The sequence below is a fragment of the Bubalus bubalis genome, chromosome 1 (assembly GCF_019923935.1).
Source record: "Bubalus bubalis isolate 160015118507 breed Murrah chromosome 1, NDDB_SH_1, whole genome shotgun sequence".
NCBI lineage: Eukaryota > Metazoa > Chordata > Mammalia > Artiodactyla > Bovidae > Bubalus > Bubalus bubalis.
Window position 1 is genome coordinate 105,424,030 of NC_059157.1, and position 22,750 is coordinate 105,446,779.

General features: G+C 40.7%; 2 long non-coding RNA genes across 2 annotated transcripts in view; one reads left to right on the forward strand and one right to left on the reverse strand.

Annotated features, from left to right (window-relative positions):
* The window catches only part of LOC112584636, a 36,504-nt gene extending 23,063 nt beyond the window's left edge, over positions 1-13,441 (reverse strand). The window contains exons 1-2 of the long non-coding RNA XR_003108963.2: positions 12,400-13,441; positions 11,651-11,775 (exon numbers count right to left, since the gene is read on the reverse strand). This is a non-coding gene — a long non-coding RNA (uncharacterized LOC112584636). The remainder of the gene's footprint in view (positions 1-11,650; positions 11,776-12,399) is intronic.
* A 158-nt stretch (positions 13,442-13,599) lies between these two features.
* LOC123334040 lies at positions 13,600-16,310 on the forward strand. Its single transcript, XR_006551788.1, has 3 exons — positions 13,600-14,035; positions 15,101-15,164; positions 15,505-16,310. It is a non-coding gene; the product is annotated as an uncharacterized LOC123334040 (long non-coding RNA).
* Positions 16,311-22,750: the final 6,440 nt, after the last annotated feature.

Here is a 22,750-nt window from a genome sequence, read left to right on the forward strand (position 1 = left end):
CCCAGGCCCCACTTTGGCCTACTGAATCAGACACTCTGAGGGTGGGGCCCAGAAATCTGTTTTATCACATTTAGCAGGTGATCCTGATGCACAATAATGTTTGAGAACCACTGGTCCACAACTTTACTACTCAGAATATGGTTTACAGACCTGCAGCCAGGCAATCACTAAGAATTTGTATGTAATAAAGAATCTTGAGCCCCTGCTCATAGTTTGCAATTTTAAGCAAATCCCCAGGTGATTAGGATGGCTATTAACATATGTGAAGCTCTAGTCATTATCCCAACTTGAAATAAAAATTACATTTTTGAGCCTACCTTGCAAGTAGGTTTAGCAGTTTGGGCTACTGAAATCTAGGCAGGAGTCTTCTAGGAAGACTTCCTGTCTTTCAAGACAGGAAGCGTGAACCATTTAGTCCTTCCTCCACTTTTCTGCCTGTAACACGGAGGTGCTGGTCAGTCACTCACAGCAGATGACTTCTACTTTAGTATGTATTTTACCACCCCTCATTTCTTTTGTTTCCATTTCCGAGGAGGAGGTTCTGGTCTTCTTCCCTGCCGAACCCACTGAACCTAGTTCTAGGCCTCCTGCCTCAAGATGGCATTTGTTGTCATAGAGAAAGCACGGCCTTTGGCCCCTGCCACACAATGGCTAGAATTTCAGAGCTATTGTGGATATAGATGTATGTCCTGGAGCATCTTGTTTAACCTCCTTGCACCTTGTATTTTCATCTGTAGTAGATAATAACATCTTTCACACAGCGCTAATGAGTACCAAATAAGAAAACGTAAGTATATCTTGCATAGTAGGGCTTTCCTGATGGCTCAGCCGGTAAAGAATCTTCCTGCAATGCAGGAGATACAGGAGACATGAGTTCAATCCCTGCGTTGGGAAGATCCACTGGAGGAGGAAATGGCAACCCATTCCAGTATTCTTGCCTGAAAAATCCCATGGACAGAGGAACCTGGCGGGCTACAGTCCAAAGGGTAGCAGAGAGTCAGGCATGACTGAGTGACTGAGCATAACTTGCATAGTGTTGGGACAAAGTAAGCATGGAATGAATGTTAGTTTATTCCTTTTCCCTTGTACTGTGTTAATAATTCTTATCCTGTTTTTGGTTTTTACATAAGCTCTCTAGCTCCTTTCCCTTTGTGTACACATGTGCTTATACACACGCTACTCGAAACAAGCTTTCCTTCATCACTAAGAAATAAATGCCATGATCTTTTGTTAGTTCTAGGAAATTTAGTTCCTTTTCTTAGTTCCTCAGTCCCAGGGATATATCTGATGCTATTGACTATGCTTTTTTCCTTGTAACTGTTACCTCCCTTGGTTTCCATAAGTAAGTTGCTATCCTACCTCTTACTGCTCCTTATTTCTTAACATTTCTGGTTCTTTCTCCTGCTGCTACTAACCAAAAAATTAAAAAGTACCTCTAAAATTAGACCCCTGCTTTCTGCCCTTTTCTTTCTACAGTTATTTCCCCAGTGTTTTGATTCTCTTCCATGGGCACAATTCTCACCTTTGAAATGATTTCTACTAGCAAATCTCCCACGAGGTCCAATCCCAGATTTCCATCTACTCATCTCCACCTGCCTGTCCTAGCAATACCTTAATATTTATTAAACTGAACTCTGCATTTGCTCTTCCTAATAACTCATCCCAAGAGGTGCCATTATTATTAAAAAATAATCTTTACATTTTTCTCTACCTTGCCTCACATCTAATCAATTGCCAAGATCCCTTAAGGATACCATCACAAGTTTGTGTTTCTTTTCAGAAATTATGGTTCCTAGTGCCATTGCTTTACATCTCAGACATTCATGATCTCTCCTCTGTACCTTAGAAGTACATTCCAAGCCAGTCTCCCACCTATATCTACTTCCTCCCTCAATGCTAGATATACTTAGCGATATTTCCCAACTCAAAACCCTTTGGGAAATCCCACTACTTTCCAGCATTCCAGTTTCTTCATAATGTTGACCTGGCCTGTTTGACACCATCTAACTACTTAGCAGTCTTTACCCCTATGACCTGCATTTCAACCAATCTGGAGTATCTATCCTCCAAACCTGCCTTTCCTCTTTTTGTCTTCGTTTACTTATTTTTACTTTACCTTCGTTCTGAAATGCCTTCTGGGTCTCTTTTTATAGTTTGCAATCCTACCTTGCTTTTAAGACTCATTTCAAATCATTCCTCCTTCCCAGTACTTTGGCCACCTCATGTGAAGAGTTGAGTCATTGGAAAAGACTCTGATGCTGAGAGGGATTGGGGGCAGGAGGAGAAGGGTACGACAGAGGATGAGATGGTTGGATGATATCACTGACTCAATGGACATGAGTCTGAGTGAACTCCGGGAGATGGTGATGGACAGGGAGGCCTGGCTTGCTATGATTCATGGGGTCACAAAGTGTCGGACACGACTGAGCGACTGAACTGAAGTAATTTATATTCCTCATCTAATGTCTCTCAATTTTATGAGATTTTTTTTTGAGAAATTAATTTCTTCCTCATATTATTGTTATTTGTACACTTATCTACTATACACATAGTATGTTGTCTAAGAGCTAAACAGTGTTTGCTCATCTTTTTCTCCCATTTTGTGCTAAAAACATTATCTTGCTAATAATATTTAGGCCACAAATATTTGCTGAATTGATTTAATTAGAAGTGCACACTGGTTTATTATGTGCAAACCAAAACTCTGATTTAAAGAAAAAAGACAGACTAAATTATTGATTGTTAGGCTTTTTGCCCAAGACAATATAGAAGTCCACAAAACAGTCTATAAACACAAAAAAAATAAATAGCTAACTAAGAGTGGATAATCAGGTAACAAGTAATAGAGCAAGAGAAAGAGAATGACTATTTAAGACTTGGCTTTAAAGGATTACCATAGGAGCAAAAAAAAAAAAGCATTCAATTTGGTAAGCTGGCTTCATTTTGTAGAGGATTCAGTTTAGCATTTGGGAGACAATTATTTGCTTGCTCTTAACAGTCATTTCCAGGGTAGGTGACAGCTATCAAAATAGTAACCTTTAAAGTCTGCTACTAAACATATACACAAAGGTTAAACAAATGTCATTACCGTCTACACCTCCATGGATTTGGAAGTGTGTGCTACATGCTTGTGGCTCAATTCATTCAATTTTCAAATGTCACCTCCTTAGAGAGGCCCTCCTCGTCCCTTCTACCTAAGTAGCATTTATCTATCATATGACCATCAGCCCCTTTACCTTTTGTTCTTCGTAGCAGCTGTGTGACCCGTGTGTCTTCCTCACTGGAATGTAACCACCATCAGGGCAGCGGCTCAACTATTTTGTTCTCAGCAGCCTCTCTACTCTAGAACAACCTGCTATGTGCTAAGAATTCAATAAAGAAATATATTTTGTATGAACAGAAGTGCCAAAAATAATTGACCCTTCTATGATATGTTTATTACAACATCCAGTTTTTTAATAAGACAATGCTTTATTTTGTATCACTCAGGTTTTGCTCACCTAGGCAATACAATTGTAAAGCTCTCTAATCCTTTCTAGAATTACTCTTTCCGTTCACTTTCCATGATTTATTTTGCTTATTACATGAGAGAAGTTGGCTCAAATTTTCCCAGTAAGTGAAAATGGGTCTCTAATTTGGGCTTTCACTCATTATCCTTCCCTTTTAGTTCATGGTCCTCCTTGTTCCCGGCTAGTCCCTGCTGACCCACTCAGCATCGTTACTGGGAACCAGAAGATGGTATGTAATTGAATTGGTATCGCTGCTGTCACCATCAATTTGTGTAGGAAAAAAGGCTGAGGAAACACAAAGGCCAAAACTATAATTGAATTTGGTTGCTCCAAAGGTAAAACACAGTTGCAATTTTCAGAGAGCATGGCAGGTCAGATGGTGAATGTGAAGGGGCTGAGTGAGATGGATTATCCCTAGGGGATATGAAAACCAAAGAAATGGACTTCAGCCAAAATGGATGGTCAGATGTCACTAAACCCACAGCTTTCACAAGGTCAATTCTTTTTCTAGGCGCTCAAGTACAACGAACACTGGATTATGAGGTGGATAGGGGATACCTGGGGATATGGGTTCTAGTTCCAATTTCTTCAGTGGAGGTAAAACAATAAACAAATTATTTAACTGCCCTGGACCACAGTCATCTCACTTATAATATTGGGACAATAAGATAATTCCTGGCTCTCGGGGCTGCTGAGAGGACCCAATAACATGGTATCTTTGATTGCTTTTGAATAGGGCTTCATGCTGTTTGAAAGCAAAGTCATCTTATTATATGATCAATACCTTATTTCTACAGTGACTAATCATTTCAGTTAGCTTTTTATCCGTTACAAAAAGCATACCACAGAGAATTGACTTGCTCAAATTATGTTTATTTAACTTCCAACCTCCCATTAATATGTATTATCATGACTAGGAATTTAACAGCCTACAAGCCAGGAAATATGGAAGTGATATTTGCATAGCATCGTTACATATTAGTACTTCTCTTGTCACAGTGAGGGATGATATTTACCTTGAATATATTTTATCAAAGTCATCCACTTATTCTGATGCCTAAACTACTATTTTTGTGACTTTGTTATAAATACTTTTTGGAGGGGACCATGTGACTAGACAGTATGCCCATTATGGATCAGTCCTTTATCCTCTCTTCTATGCACAAGTTTTACCTACCATTGTTTGGCTTCTTGAAAACTTACCACATTTGGTAATTCTAGAACTCATTTATTGCCTTGTTCTAAGCCTGGCCCCAATCAGTCATTGAACAGAAAGAGTGCAAGCTGCTTAAATTTTGCTTCCCTGTTTCATATGTCTCTAAAACTGTTTAAAAGTTACCAACAGACTAAATCTTATTTCCTTTTGTAGCACCTATTACTCTCAAAAATACTGGCAACTGGATATAAAGTTAAAAGTTTGAAATCCTAGTAAGGGTCTGGAAAGTGGTTGTCAATTAAGGACGGGTCACCATAAAACCCAGTGTACCTAGAGGATTCTGGGTTATACCTGATGTCTAGGAATAATTGTTAATTGTACTCCTCTGCCAATCACAAAATGTCTTATTTTAATCAATAAATAACATGACCTCCCGGTTGAGGGCAGTATTTCCACTGAGGACAGTGTAGCTCTAGGTGTGATCTGAGGAAGAGGTGTCCCTGTAACAGCGGTGGATGCCATGGAGGGCTGTGCTCCTTACAACGTTTTTGTGCCTTATGGCTCTGCCATTCCTAATCCAATGAATATACATACCCCTTCCATCTTAGTTCAGCTTGACTTTATGGCTTGATGGGTCAAAAAGACCCAGCTCAGGATGGGCAGTCTTGGCTCCATAATCAGTTGACATCCCATGATTTTCCTCTATCAGTTCCCAGGAACATAGCAAGACTTATTTTGCAAATGCTATCTTGATCTCTAGCAGTTTCCTGCAGATGTTATAGCCTTACTCTAAAATATTAGAAGTTCACTTTAAAATTTGCCTACTGGGACTGATCACAAACTATCTTTTCCCATCGTAGATAACCATTAGTGTTGCAGTACCGCAGGCCCATATATGTCAGCCGTTCAGGCTACACAGCCTTTCTGACCTGGGTCTTAATCAAAGCTCGAGTCTTTCTGTGTCACATTGGTGAATGGGATGAAGCAAACTTCTGAGTATTAAATATGTCACTCCAGAACTCAAAGAGGACTTAAAAGAGTCGAGCTTCTTCTTAGGGGTTGTCGTAGTTGTTCAGTTGCTCAGTGGTGTCCAACTCTTTGCAACCTCATGGGCTGTAGCCTTCCGGATTCCTGTGTCCATGGGATTCTCCAGGCAAAAATACTGCAGTGGGTTGCCATTTTCTCCTCCAGGGGATTTTACTGACCCAGGGATTGAACCCTTGCCTCCTGCATTGGCAGGCAGATTCTTTACCACTGAGCCACCTGGAAGGCCCATGAATACATTAGGTTGCTCACAGCTATGATAGTAATCTTGGATGGTTGGGGAAGGCATGTGCCTTCCAAAGGCCAAGGAACCAATACAGAAATTCTGCCAAATATGAAATGTGCCTGTTCCAACCTTACATTTGGGGATTAAGGAAATGATTACATGCTGAGTCCATGAACCTAGTGAACTCACTGAAATGGAATTAGACCAGGTTTTTATTATTTGGTTCTCATATGCTTTTACTCTAATTAATGCCACATAATTTTTCAGGTCCCTTATCACTGTTTACTTAGAACCTATGTATCACAGTACTTGAAATGACTGCTGCTGCTGCTGCTAAGTCGCTTCAGTGATGTCTGACTCTGTGCGACCCCATAGACGGCAGCCAGTGCTAAGGGCGCATAGGCGGCAGGCTCCGCCATCCCTGGGATTCTCCAGGCAAGAACACTGGAGTGGGTTGCCATTTCCTTCTCCAATGCATGAAAGTGAAAAGTGAAAGTGAAGTCACTCAGTCATGTCCGACTCTTAGCGACCCCGTGGACTACAGCCTACCAGGCTCCTCTGTACATGGGATTTTCCAGGCAAGAGTACTTGACTGGGGTGCCATTGCCTTCTCTGACTTGAAATTACTGGATATTCCCATTTTTATTGGGGCATGATTATTAAAATAGTCATAGATGCCTTGAGGAAGTACTGAGGGAATTCTCATGTGCACTTAATATGTGGTTTCAGATCTCTTCCTCTTGAAGACCTGACTTCTTCAAGTAGTGGGATCTGGGGCTGAGAATTGGCTCAGAAACTGAACAAGGGATTTTGACTTTTTATTGGACTAAGTTCCCTTAACCTCCTGAATAGATCAAGCATACCCTTGTTGACTGCCTAGAGATACACTGTGTTCTATTAACCATCTCTTTGGCCCTATGTGGGTTAGGTCTTCCTGGCTCTTATTCAGACTGTCCATTTATGATGATGATTGTGATCTTGTTTTAGATAGCTAGGTGCTACCACCTAACCTGCATTATTTTGGCATTCTCTTCATTACCATCAGGGTTCCCAATTCTATAATTGCATCTTCTATCTTCAGCACTAGCCTACAGAGGACAGCAAACACTGAGCGTCTTATTTATGCTGGTGATTTTCTCATCAGTGCATTTTTTATCATTATGGTAAAGGGAGTGTCCTATGGGCCCTTAAGTGAAACACGGTTAGTTGGTGGGTTTCTGCTTCACATAGTACATCCTCTCTAGCAAGCCTTCTCTGAACCTTTTGATCTCTTCTTTCACCATGTGCCATGGAAGTTCAGGTATTTTTAATTAGCAAGGGCCAAGCCTTTGACTGTGTGGATCACAATAAACTGAAAGAGATGGGGATACCAGACCACCTGATCTGCATCTTGAGAAACCTACATGCAGGTCAGGAAGCAACAGTTAGAGCTGGACATGGAACAGACTGGTTCCAAGGAGGACAAGGAGTATGTCAAGGCTATATATTATCACCCTGCTTATTTAATTTATATGCAGAGTACATCATGAAAAAAGCTGGGCTGGAAGAAGCACAAGCAGGAATCAAGATTGCCAGGGGAAATATCAATAACCTCAGATATGCAGATGACACCACCCTTATGGCAGAAAGTGAAGAAGAACTAAAGAGCCTCTTGATGAAAGTGAAAGAGAAGGGTGAAAAAGTTGGCTAAAAGCTCAACATTCAGAAAACCAAGCTCATGGCATCCAGGCCCATCACTTAATGGCAAATAGACAGGGAAACAGTGGAAACAATGGCTGCCATTATTTTTGGGGGCTACAAAATCACTGCAGATGGTGATTGCAACCATGAAATTAAAAGACACTTACTTCTTGAAAGAAAAGTTGTGACCAACCTAGACAGCATATTAAAAAGCAGACATTACTTTGCCAACAAAGGTCCATCTAGTCAAGGCTATGGTTTTTCCAATGGTCATGTATGGATGTGAGAGTTGGACTATAAAGAAGGCTGAGCACAGAAGAATTGATGCTTTTGAACTGTGGTATTGGAGAAGACTCTTGACAGTCCCTTGGACTGCAAGGAAATCCAACCAGTCCATCCTAAAGGAGATCAGTCATGGATGTTCATTGGGAGGACTGAAGTTGAAACTGAAACTCCAATACTTTGGCCACCTGATTCGAAGAGCTGACTCATTTGAAAAGGCCCTGATGCTGGGAAAGATTGAAGGCAGGAGAAGGGGATGACAGAGGATGGGATGGTTGGATGGCATTACCGACTCAATGGACATGAGTTTGGGTAAACTCTGGAAGTTGGTGATGGATAGGGAGGCCTGACGTGCTGTGGTTCATGGGGTTGCAAAAAAGCAGACATGACTGAGTGACTGAACTGAACTGAATAGCTTTCCCCAAGCTTCTAAGGACCATTCAAGCAGCATGTAAGCACTGTCTCCTGGGTTGCTGACAGGGTGTTCAGAGGATAATATTCCCTGCATCAGAGGATAATATTCACAGATAAATAAATTCTCCCTTATCCAAATTTGTTTTGCCTTCATTCCCCTCCCCTACTACCTGGACCCTGGATCAGGCTCAAGTCCCATACATTCTTTCCTGGTCCTGTTGACACATGTTGGCTGGGGCCTGCAGCTCTCTGGGCGCATAGTTCCTTCCTTCTGCTAATAGACAGACCAAACATTTTGCAAGCCAGTTATATTGTGACCCTAGTTATTGTTCTGGTGGCCAAGAGGGAAAGTGGTAAAGTGAAGGGGAAAGGAAAGGAGGTGTAGGTATGTATCTTATCTTGATGTCTTGCAGAAAAAAGAATGTGATAGCTTTTAACCTGAAGAACTACAGCATTTCTAGGGGTTCAGAGGAGACTAGAGATTCAAGATTTTCAAGGGTATCAACCCAAATAACCCCATCCCAAGCCTCAGAGCTTTACTCCTTTTCAGTTAAGGCTGTAACCTTGGTGAAGCAGATTTTCCAGGTCAACAAATCAATGTTCTCTGGAATCTACTATACTTTAAATCACATTCTGGGTTTGGTCCTCTGCCCTTCTGCCCTCAGGCCCTCTGGCTTTTTAATTTTGTTCTGAATTTGAGATTAATTGCTCTCAGTCCTTCATTGTCTTTCACTAATGCCTTGGTAGAACCCAGGCAAACCCACCTGATTCCATGGCTTTTATAATCATTGCATTCCCAGAACCTCTTGATTATCTGAAGCAGTGCACCTGCAGTATATTCTCTTTTAGTTTCCATTCCAATTTACCATCAGTGAAAGATGTAACTTGCATTGTGACAGTATTCTAGGAATTACCCAAATTCCATTCGATGTACCACCAGTAACAGGTTTCTCATCGTCAGCTATTCAAAGACTAATATAGCTCCAAAAGCGCACTTCAAAGACAAGTCTTGGTATCAACTGTTTCCCAGGAAACAGACTATGAAGCAGAGATTTGAATGCACTATTATGGAGAGGGCTCTTAGGAAGGAAAATGCTTATAAAAGAGTAAGGAGAGCAGGATTAGGCAGAGGGGGAAGCTGAACAGCAATGTGGTACCAACAGAGGACTCAGCGCATCCTATGGGGAAGCACTGAGTTGGAATAGCATTCAGAGGTCTCCCCTTTTGAGTACTTGGCTTTATACACCTCCATTGACCAGTCATGGGGTATATGTTGCTTCTGGATTGGGGTGCAACTTTGTGCATGGTATCTTCCTTTGATGTAAGGCAGTTCCTTCAGGAATTCTCAGCTATGTGTCGGCAACAGCCAGGACTTCTGGGAGTTGTGGAAATGTATGTCTCGATCCCAAAGGAAAGATACACTTGGGATAACACAGGAGCCATTACACTATGTGCTTTTGTTTTTGCCGAACTGCAAGTAGTTCAGTAGGTCTCAGGTGTGGAGTATGAGAGGGAGAGGGGATAAGTGACAAGGCCTGATGGATAAGCAGCTTTCAGATCAGGGAGAGTCTCTGTCTTGCAGTGTCAACCTCCAAAGGGTAGTAATGCCCAACAGGTACTTAGACATACATTCTGGAGCTCAAGAGAAAAATCTTGATAGAAAATTATCTTATATCTGAGATATAGAGTTGAGGGTCATTAGGGGAAGCCAGTTCACCTAAGTTTGAATTCTAGCTCCACCCACATCACTTCAAGTCCTCTGAACCTGTTTTCTCTTCTGTAAAGGCCTGACAGGGTTATTGGAAAGAGCAGGTGGGATGACTCATACAAAGCACTTAAGCAGAACTCTTTGCAAATGTTAAACCTTTATATGGCACATTAAACCATCCAACTTTGTTCTCAAGTCAACCCAAAGATTAATCCTGAACTGACAAAACTTCTGTCCCCATTTTTCCTTTAAAAACACTTATGAAATGAGTGTGTGTATGGTGGGAGGGGAGCTTTTATGATGTTATTATTTGTCTTTCATAGCTGGAAAAAATTGAAGGCTGAACTGTTAAGCTCTTTGGTTGTTATATCACAGCAGGATGAGTCAGGATAAACAATTTTGATCCTTAAACTCCTTGTGCTACTTGGCTCTGTAACTACCCAACTCATAACCTACTGGGAAAAGAAAAGGACATTGATGTATAATGCTAATCCTATAACCAATGAAAAGAGCTTTAGGGTCATCTTTTTGAGATCATTGCTCCGAGGTTAGGCCCCAGGTGTTGAGAAGCATAGACATTATAAGGTCTATTGAGAAGATTCTGACAGGGCTTCATTATCAGGTGACAGGGTGATGAGGTGGGTGATAAGATTGCACCTCAGCTCAGAGGTCAGCCTCAGATTGAAGAAGGCAATGTATTTGACTCTCTGGTAGGGGAGGTGAATTTTCAGTGACTTCTCTCTGGAGTGAAGATATGCGAGCTAATGAACTTCTAGTCTTAGATAGCAGACTTCCTCTCCTGGGTCTGATCAGTTCTTTAAGTTTCTTACTTTCTTATGGCCCCTTTTTATGTAGATATCATTTCAAGAAGGGAAGGCAGAGAAGCAGCCCTGGAAATCCCAGTTTTGTTTGTCGTGTTGAAAACAAAGCTACAAACACAATTTAGGGGGAAAAGTGTATCCCTTCCTCCCACCTACTGCTGTGGGAGGAAGGGATACATACTCTGCAAAGAGATGGATTAGCTGGAGGGAGAAGGGGAGAAACAGAGGAAGAAAGGTGTGACTGGCAGCAACTATCAAACAGGAAGATTTATCTGTTTTCTGAGACGAGAGGAGGCAAGGTGAAAGCAGAACTTGCTAAATATAAATGTCAGCTGCAAGCCTGATCTATAGAGTAGTGAAAATAGTCCTTGGTAAAAAATAAAATCACCAAAATTCCGCTTTATTGTCATCAGATTTGTTAAATAATTCTTCTAATTTCCCTATTTGGAGTGGAAGAGGAGGAATCAGTGAATAATATACATCAGTGCTGCTTCTTTACCCACCCCCAACTCAAGAGGCAATAGGGTAAACATTTAGGAGCATACTACTGATAAGGATCATCTGAAAAATGTGTTGAATATCCACACAACATTTACAAAAATAAGTAATGTGGGCCCATCTACAAAGACTTTTAGCCAACTCCATAGTAATGCTGATGTGAGTGGTCTAAGAATCAGACTGTAAAAAACACTACTTTTCTACATGACCAGTGCCCATCCCAACTTTAACCCAACAATCATGGACATCTACAGCACATAAATAAACATTTGTTTGACCAACCCAAATAAGAAAACAGGATAAGAACATTACTATTAGTGTAGACACTTCTTCCCCCTGGCAGGTGGCAGTGGGGGTTCTTCTAAAATAGGAATCTTCAGAGGACAGCTCTTTCCAAAACAAAGGATATTCTGCTCAAAGTTAATTCCCACTTCTTCCTAGAAGGCAGAAATTGCTCGTAACTTTTAATTCATTTTTTGTTTGCTTTTTACCTTTTAAAAAATGCTATAAACCTAGTCTATATTCTGTTATAGGTATAATATCAAGTCCTAGCCCCAGACCGCTTTCCTCATTTCCCAAAAGCACCTGAAACAAAAAGGGTAAACTATTTTTACACCAAAATAATGGGAAATGGAAAGATAAATAGGATTGCTTCGGCAGGGATTACTTTTCATTGTTATTTTTCTTTTTCTATTCATTTTTCTGTTAAAATATTAATATTAGGCTAAATTTAATTTCTGCCTTTTCCATTTATAGCTACCCAGGAGAACTTTTCTTTGATTTGATGACTAAAACTAATGTTGCATTAGCAGTTTGACAAAGAAACTGATTCGGAATTGGCTTCTTAATATCTGAGACTTGTAAAAGTCAGGCAACAACAAACCAAAATATAATGATCTACTGGGGCACATGATTGAGACTGCAATATTTGGGACCTGCGAGGGTTCTCAGAGAGTACTTATCTATCTTTGTTCATCCAAGCCCTTTGAATTTGGGACAGGAAGTTGGAAGTCTCATGCTAAATCATTGATTTAATATTAAAAAATGCTCTTATCTCCAACCTTTGGAAGTAGAGGAAACCTCTTGAACTCAAATCTTTTTCAAGTACTACACCATTATTTTCTTTTTTTCAGCCAAACTTCTTGAAAGAATTGTCTTTGGTTGATGTCTCTCCTTATTGCTACCTATTTAGTCTTCAGCTCTGTTCAGCCTTGCTTCCAGCCTACCATGGCTTTGAAACTCCTCTTGGCAAGGGAACCAATGTTACCAAATCTAACAGTTACATGTCTGTACACGTCTAACTTGACATCTCAGCAACAGTCAATGCAGCTTACTCTTCCCTTCTCTGATTGTTTGGCACTATACTCTTGTTTTTCTCCAACTTTATGGATTTTCATTACCAGATTCTAATCGGCAGCTCCTCCTCTGCTTGCTTAGCCTCTTTTATATGTGGGAATTCTTGGGCCCTCTACATGTTTCCAGCCACCCTGTCCCCAGGTGATTTCATTTAGTCTTTAATTAAAGTACTATCTATAGCCCAATTAATCCTAAATGTATATCTCCATCTCTAACCTCTCTCCTGTATTACAACCTAATGTATTCAACCTGCTACTTAAACATATCTAAATAAAGCTATTGATTGCCTCAAATATTATACTTTCATGTCTTCCTTCAGTACCATATCCCTGTTTTTTCCAAACTCTTGAGTTCATTCTCTCCTCAGGGTTTACAGACTTTTTTTTTCCGTCTAGAACCACCTCCCCACCATGTCTTCATACAATCAACTCCTTTTCATCATTGAGATCTTGGTTCAACTGTCACTTCCTCAAAGAGGCCTCTTGGCCACACTAGCTAAGGTGGATCTCAGACATCCCAGAAAACCTCTGTCACATCACCCAATTTTGTATCTGTGTAGCAAGTCTTGTTCACTTGTTTATTATTTACTCACTCCCCAAGCCCACTAGATTGTAAGTTCCATGAAGGCACCACCTATTCTTTAGATTAATGCCTAGCAGATAACAGGGGTTGGAGAAGGCAATGGCACCCCACTCCAGTACTCTTGCCTTGAAAATCCCCATGGACGGAGGAGCCTGGTGGGCTGCAGTCCATGGGGTCGCTGAGGGTCGGACACGACTGAGCGACTTCACTTTCACTTTTCACTTTCACGCATTGGAGAAGGAAATGGCAACCCACTCCAGTGTTCTTGCCTGGAGAATCTCAGGGACGGGAGCCTGGTGGGCTGCCGTCTATAGGGTTGCACAGAGTCAGACACGACTGAAGCAACTTAGCAGATAACAGGGGTATAAAAATTATTAAGTTATAAATTTTAGGATTATATATAAATCATGAATTATTCAAAACCATAGACTGTTGACAATGATTGAGCCCTGTAGAATTTCTTATATTTTGCTTAGAGTAGTGGGTCCTGAAACTGAGTTATGTCTGAAGGACTGTAATAAGTTGGTGGGTGAGAAGCTTCTTGGTATCTGTTTTATTGATTTGTGTTCACTGATGATATCTTTAAGAAGGGAGTTTGGGTGAAAATTCAAAGAATCCAAGAGCATCTATGGAATGGGGGTAAAGATGTGAAAGAGAGAAAAACTCTTTTTCAGTCAAATCCCAAGTGCTAGAGACCACATCTATGTGGAAGGAAGTTTCCAGAAGAAGCAAACAGAGCCATTAAAAAAAATTAATTTGGTAAGAGACAAGCAACATTGATTCAATTATCAGGTAGAAAAGTAAGACACTGTATTGGGAAAAAGGCATCTCAGCATCTCTGCACACCTGTCACTCCAGTGCAGCATGGGACCCGCTGATGCTGGTTCCTGTGACCTGGCGGGGGTGGGCTGCTTTGGGAGACCTTGGGAACAGTCCTCTGGGAGGAGAGTTGGAGTTCTCACTTTTTGACTCTGCTCTGTTAGGATTAGCTCTTGTCTTAAGCCACCGTGATGGCAAATTGCTGAGGCAGAAGCGGACGCTCCGTATTCTCTCATTCACATCCAGTGGGAAGACAGTGAAAGTTTCTTGCTAGAAATTCTAAGAAAAATTCTCACTCTGTCCCATTATCTCTGACTCATCCTAGACCCATTTTTTAATCAATCCGCCTGATGAGAGAGGAGGTACTCTAATAAAAAGCTGAATCCTGGGTATTCCATTTCTAGAGGTCAGGGCTGGGCTCCCTCTAAATTAAAATTGGAAATGGTAAGATGACCCTGACCCAGGAAGTTGAAGTGATTTCTTTTCTTTCATTCATCAGCACTTACTGAGCTCCGACCGTGTTCTTGGTGCCTATCTAGGTGCTGACGATACCACGGTGAACAAAGCACACAAAACCCCTTCAACTGTAGCAAAATTCCTAAAGTGTCAAGGCCACTTAATTACTTTTGGCACTACCTTGGCTGACCCACTCATTTTTTAGAAACGGGGGATGAGGCCAGGGTAACTCTCCTCCATACCACAGGAGAAGCGAATGTTCATCACGGCTGGCAGTTCTTTTCAATTGTAAGTTTTATATAATATGACTCCCAGGCTACCAAAAGCTACAATCACCCAGGGCAACCATCACCTGTTCCCTGAACTCAAAGGTTGTCAGCTGCTGAAGTTGTCTTCACGCAATAGCCAAGCATAGGCATGGATGGAAGCTGTGAGGGCAGAAGCATGGATGATGGGGTCATGGTCTCCCCTAGATGCTGGAGAAACTTCACCTGTGTCCTCCTGACAGGGAGCATTCACTGCATTTTAATATAATGTTATTCTTTGCAGTGATTTTACTTTCAGACTAGTGGAGAAATGAGGCCTCAGAAGAAAGAATGCAGACGGGGGTTTGGTAAGTGACAGAGAGCTAATAAACATTTCTTTTCCAACCCAATATGAAAACACCCACATTTAAGGATATGTAGTTTGCATGAGAAAACTCAAAATGAATTATGAATTATTGATGTTTAGTAAATCAGGAACTAACATTCTACCGTTACCCCACCCCATGCTCTTTCACTTTTGGTAGTAATCAATGGAAGTCTGCCCTTCAAATACCACCCAATATTTTCATTTTACCCTCCTTTCTCATTTTCATTGTCTTTCTTATTTTTTCTCTCTCTCTCTCCCCCTTCCATTCTCCTATCTCTCATTCTCTTACTCCCCCTCTTTTCTCTTCTTTTTTGCTTTAGGGTGTATCCTAGCAACAGCTATTTCAATTAAAAAAGGATGGGAAGGGCCACCAGTGTTGCCAAGGTTACCAGTATTTCCTGCTGTCACCAGAGGAAGTTAACTTGTGCATCAATCATAAGGGAATCAGATGCTCGGCACTTTGCTACTCTGCCTTTCTCCTCAAGATAATCTCTTTCTCATTCAGAGATAATGAGGGTTCTCCACATCAAAGTTTTACCAAGTTTCTCACAGTGTCATGGGTGTTATTATTTAGTAAGAAATTACTCTATGGCCCAGATGTTAATAGAAAAGTTTGGGGAAACATAAAATACCAATAATAACACTAGATTTTGACATCATTTAAGGGAGCAACAATTCTATTCATTTGATATGCCCTCCTATTTCCAATAAGATAACAGTTTTAATTGCCAACAGAGCCATACTGTAATAATGCCTCTAAATCAGATATGTTTGATTATTTTTTGGGCGGGGGAGCAGTTTAAAACCATTTTATTGAGGGGCTTCAGTGGGCTGAGAGGACAATGAGACCTGACATCGTTCTCCCAGCTGGGATCTCCCCAGCTTCACAGTTGCTGAAAGATACTTTTGCTTTTAAAAATAAAATCACCATAGTACTTTGTACGTACATACCATTATTTAAGTGCTATACTCAATTTTTTAAAATGACAAGATTTAAAAACATCTCTCCAAATTACTCTTAACATCATAAAAATTTATTCAGCAGTATCTTTTCTGCTCGTCATAGTGTCCAAAGACGGTCTCAAAGGAGGCCGAGAGCACAGGCTCAGGGCCCAGGAGACCTAAGGAGCAGCCCCCACGCGTGGCCCCAGTTCTGAACCCATATTCCCCAGACTAATCAGGTTAAAATATTTACAATTTTCCTACATCAGAGCACCTGACATTAGCATACCCTCTCACAAAGCCCTTCCTTAGTCTTCCTTATTTCATGCCCACAATGGCTCTGAAAGGAGGCATTTTCCCTACCTCACAGATGGTCAAACTAAAGAGATATGCATGATTTACATGGCCGAGGACCTGGCACCAGACCTTTTGACTCCCACCTTAACTCATTGTGCAGCACCTTCCTTCCACCAGATGCTGGGGAAACCGCATCCATGCATATTTTTCTCCCTTACTTCCTTACCAAGTCCCCCTGGAAACACTTCCTGAATAAATTACTTATGCAGTAATCCTCCTCTGGGGTCAACTTCTGGAGGACCTCCCCTGAATAAGGTTTCAGCTCCTATCGGGTGCTCCAGCTCTTACTATTTTCTTCCTTCCACCCCTCATGCCTGGGGTTTGTAACCCTTCCCACTGTTGCTAGTCCCAGAGTACTTTAACAGTCTTGGGGGTTCCCTTAACCCTCCTCATACTCTTTTTAGTTCTTTAATTGAAGCCTCATGAAATAACCTTAGTTCGTTCTTGTTTAATGCAGATAACATAGTTGAAAAAGCCAACTCACTGATCTCCTCTCATCCTTCCCTCCCATCAATCCATTCTTCATAGAATGGCCGAAGTGACATTTTTAAAATCTTAATTAGATCACATCACTCCCTACTTAAAACCATTGATGGATCCCCACCATGCACAGATTATGTCTAAGCTTCCTGCCAACATGCAGGAGGTCTTTCATGCTTCAGCTAGTGTCTTCAGCTTAAACTCTGACTACTTCCTTCCTAATAAGATGCAGCATAGCAAGCTATGTGTAATTCCGAACACAGACCAGGCTGGATCTCACCTCTGTGCTCTGGTTCAGTCATGCTGCTCCCAAACTGTGGCGTGCTCTCTTCTCCAACATCACTAATTCATGCTTCCCATTCAAGCAAGTGTCATTTCTCCTTGGAGACTAAGAGTTCCTAGAAGATGTGGATTACTTATTTATTAATTTTATCCCCTCAGTTTCAGCCTGACATAGAATAGAAAGTGTGTTAAATGAATGGTCTTTCAAGGAGTGAAAAGAGTTACTACTATGTCTAGTCAAGGCAATGGTTTTTCCAGTGGTTTTTCATGTATGGATATGAGAATTGGACTGTGAAGAAGGCTGAGCACAGAAGAATTGATGCTTTTGAACTGTGGTGTTGGAGAAGACTCTTGAGAGTCCCTTGGACTGCAAGGAGATCCAACCAGTCCATTCTGAAGGAGATCAGCCCTGGGATTTCTTTGGAGGGAATGATGCTGAAGCTGAAACTCCAGTACTTTGGCCACCTCATGCGAAGAGTTGACTCTTTGGAAAAGACTCTGATGCTGGGAGGGATTGGGGGCAGGAGGAGAAGGGGATGACAGAGGATGAGACGGCTGGATGACATCACTGACTCGATGGATGTGAGTTTGAGTGAACTCCAGGAGCTGGTGATGGACAGGGAGGCCTGGAGTGCTGCGATTCATGGGGTCACAAAGAGTCGGACATGACTGAGCGACTGAACTGAACTAATGCTAAACAACCTTGACAAACCCGCAATTATTACCGGAGATGTCTTTGAAAAGTGAACCAATAATGTTAATAATCACTATTTATTTTTAACAACTCTGCACCAGACACTTCATACTTACTTAATGTATGTTATTATTAACTTTCACAACAAATATATCCTGGTGGCTCAGCAGTAAGGAATCCACCTGCCAATGCAGGAGATGCAGATTCAGCCCGTGAGTTGGGAAGATCCCTTGGAGAAGGAAATGACAACCCACTCCAGTATTCTTGCCTGGAGAATCCCCATGGACAGAGGAGCCTGGCAGGTTACAGTCCATGGGGTTGCAAAGAGTTGGACATGACTTAGTGACTAAACAACAACAAAAACAACAGTATTAACTTTCACACAAATATAAGGTATTATTATTTTTTAAATATGAGAAAACTTAAGATCAGAAAGATGAGGAATGTCCCTTAGCTCACACAGTGAATAAGGGAAAGATTTGGCATTTGAGTCCTTCCATGTCAATCTTCATTACAAGGACTATGCTCTCTCCTTAAAGAAAAGGGTCAGTGTCATGATGTAGAGTAGGATAGCACCTATGACCTCCAGGGGCAAAACCTTCACCCACTTCCACCCCCAGTCTCCTGGTTAACATGAAGAGGAACGCTTGGTGGCTTCATCTACCCATGTTTATATTAAATTCACAACGCTTCAGCAGCATGAACACTACTTTATATGTGCATTTATTTCCAGACACTTTAGAAGCCATTTTCTTTGGAGGTGTTTCACCTGAAGAGACGGTAGAACTAGAGACAGTCAGATATTTACAGGGAATAGACAAATCCTTACCATATGCTCTATGCAATGAAATACTCATGGAGCATTACTTCCCTGCAAGAACCACCACCACAGCCCGCACTGCTGCTAATATGTTTTCCCAGTTCTCTTCAGGGCTCAGCAAGGCCCCGATCACATGCTGATCACACACACAGAGCCAGACTCAGACAATTAAAGTCATGATTTGTTTTTGTTTCCCTCAAAACTTGATAACTAAATGGTAGCAGTAGTTAATGTAGCATTTTATAAGCAACAGTGAATTACCCATGGTTAGTGACTAACAATAAATTAGTGTGGTTATACTCAACACACACACACAAAAATCCACAAATGGGAGATCATGTCACAAGCATGAAAAAGAGGAAGTTTGATCAGGTTACACAAAATCACAGAATAGGCAATTCAGGAGAACAGACCTGCCTCCTTTTGACTTTTGTCTGACTTCAGAGCTTGCTTTTAGAGTCTTTTTCACCGCAGCATGATGTGGCCACTCCCACAGCAATAAAGCTCTTCTCTGCCCTCTACCACCCAATTAAGGGACCAACTTGTCCTGGTTCTGCCTAGGACTTGACTGGTTTCAATACTGAAAATTCCCACATTCCAGACTTCCAGTCATGGTAACTGTGGTAGCGGAATATTGGCTCCCAAACAATATTCTAATCCAGGAATTCCAAGTCCTGGAACCTATAAATATGCTACCTTTCATGGCAAGAGGGACTGGACAAATGTGAGAAAATTAAGGATCTTAAGAAGGAAAGATTATCTTGGATTACCCTATCTAATCACATGGGTCCTTCCTCAAAATCAAAGAACCTTTCATAGCTATGGTCAGAAGAAGACATGACTACAGGATGCTAGTTACAGAAAAATAGCATTGCTGGCTTTGAAGTCAGAGCAAGGGGGCCTCTAGAAACTAAAAAAAAAAAGTATTGTTTCTACACCTTCAGAAAGAAACACAGCCTCATTAACACTGGTTGTAGCCCATGTTGGAATTCTGATCTACAGAATTGTAAAAATAACAAATGTTTTTGTTTCAAGCTATAAGTTTTTAGTAATTTGTTATGATAGTAATAAAAACTAATATAATAACCAAGTCATTCTTCTTTGTCCAGGACTGTCCTGGTTTTAAAACAAAAAACCCCACATCCTGGAAAACTCTTCAGTCCTGAACAAATGGGACAACTGGTCACTCTACCCCCATTTCTCCATTGATACCTAAGTATCCTTCAGTTGAAATTGTCTTCTGAAAAGATGTCCTAAAGCAGTGATTCTCAAACACTGCTATGAATCAGGATCATCTGGAGGACTTAAAACAAAGTTTTGCCCTCCCCCGCCATCCCCAGGTTTCTGATTCAGTAAGTCAAAAATAGAGCCTGAGAATCTGCATTTTAATATGTCCTTAGGATAAGCCATCATGTTGGTCTGAGAATCATACTTTTAAACCACTGTCCTAAGACACAAAAACTGGGAAAACCATGAACAGAGTTTCATTTATTCATCCAGATGCCAGGCACAGATAAAAATGAGATGGATTTGTGGGCATATACCAGTTATTAAATCTCATCAAACACACAACTCTGAAATCTCCTCCTTGATCTGCTATAGCAGAGGTTCCCAACCTCCAGGCCAAGGACTGGTGGTTCCTTTCAGATCAGCAGCAGCATCAGATTACAGATAAAGTGAACAATAAATGTAATGCACTTGAATCATCCCCAAACCATCCTCTCCACTCCTGGTCCCTGGAAAAATGGTCTTCCATGAAATTCATTTCTGGTGCTAAAAAGGTTGGAGACTGCTGTGCTAGAATACTTGTGAAAACACTTACACTGTGATGGAGTGGAAGGGGTTCTTATCCCATTCCTGCCTTTAATAAACATTTGGACGTGGGGCAAATTACCTACTGGGGCTTCCCTGGTGGCTCAGTGCTAGAGAATCTGCCTGCCAATGCAGAAGATGCAGGTTTGGTCTCTGGGTAGGGAAGATTCCCTGGAGAAGGAAATGGTAACCCACTCCAGCATTCTTGCCTGAAGAATCCCCATGGACAGAGGAGGGCTACAGTCTATGGGGGCAGCAAAGAGTCAGACACAACTTAGTGACTAAACAACAAATTACTTACAGTTTTGGTTCTCAGAGTTGGAGCTAATGCATGTAAAGTACCTGATATGATGTCTGGCATATGAGGTACGCTCAGTAAAGTGATAGCTGTACAAGAAGCCAGGCCTTTCCAAAATATCACTCTCACATAGCTCATATAATCTGATAAGAATGTAGAAACGAAAGGTGGATGTTTGCTGTTCAACCTTGGTGTGAGGATTTGAACTCTTGATTATATCATTCTAATTCAGCAACATTTCAAACATATTCCAATAATATAGGTTTTCTGGATTCTTCTGTTTTTAATTAATTCAAAAACACAGTTGAAGCACCTCTTATATATAAATCTTCATGTTAAATGCTTTAGTCCCTTCTAAGGCTAGGATTCATCCATTCTACTATTTATTTAACAAAAATGTGTTAAGGGCCTACACAGTATGCCAGACTACTGTAGGTGCGGGCATTATGAAGGGACAGAAGACAGAAAAGATCTCTGCTCCCGTAGAACTTTTTTTTTTTTTTTTAGGGAATTGAGACAGATAAAAGGAATGAGGACAGGAGAAAAGAGAATAAGAATATCAGTGGTGTTAAGCTCTATGATGTGATAAAAAAGGCAAAGGATTGCTTTGTCATAAAAAGGTAGTCAGGGGACTTACCTGGTGGTCTGGTGGTTAAGACTCCACTCATCCACTGCAAAGGCTGCAGTTTTGATTCCTGGTTGGGGAACTAACATTCTGCATGCTGTGTAGTGCAGCCAAAAAATAATAAATAAAGGTAAATGTGCTTAAGGTAGTCAGGGGTGTCCTCTCTAAGGAGGTGATACTTGAGTTGAGATCTAAATAATTAGGGGAAAATCACTTCAGAGAAACAGCTAGCATAATCTAAGAAAGAATGAGTTTGTGTATAACAAATAGCCAAAGGAATAACAATATGTATGAATCATGGAAAGGAATGCTTTGAGACGCAAGGATTCTCTGACCCTCTGATGTTGTAGATCTTAGATTGGTGTGGATTAGCATGTGGCAGCAGGAAGGCTTATAAGGTAGGAAAAAAAAAATCTTATTTTAAGGTGTATTTTCCATACATAATTAGCTTCTGATAGCTAATCTGGTTTCAACTTATAGTAAACATTTGTTATTAATTTGCTATTATTTTCAGTTCAACATTTCTTTTTTAAAAAATTGAAGTATATAGTTGATTTACAATATTATTTCAGATGTATAGCAATGTGATTTAATATTTTTATAGTTTGTACTCCATAAAGATAATGGCTATAATTCTCTGTGCTCTACAACTTACCCTTGCTGCTTATGTATTTATACACACTAGGCTGTGAATCCCATAGCCCTAATTTGGTCCACTTCTTTTACCATCCCCTCACTTTCAGTTTGTGTGTGCCTCTAGCCCTGAAGTGAATTTCTTGTAGGTAGCATATCGAAGAGTCTTGTTTCTTTTATCCAATAAGCCATCCTATGTCATTTTTTCCCAAAGCATTTAGTCCACTGACATTTAAAGTAATTATTAAGAAGTATGTACTTATTTGCATTTTAAATCTGGTTTTCAGGTTGTTTTCTTAGTTCATCTCGGTTCATTTCTTCTTTTTGTTTCTTTCTTCATAATTTGATGTTTTTCTTTAGTAGCATGCTTGGGTTCATTTCTTTTTTGTCTTTGTTATCTATCCTAGTTTTTTGATTTGTGGTTACTATAGGGTTCATATACATTGCCCTATAATTGTATATACTTTTTAAAACTGGTATTCAAGCATATTTCATTTCTCTCTCCCAGATTTTATTTTACATCTTCTTGCTTTTCCCTCAAATGTTTACTGTAATCATAGCTGCTTTTACATTTTTCTTTTTGTATTTTAGTCAAAGTACTGGCTTATTTACATTGTTGATCT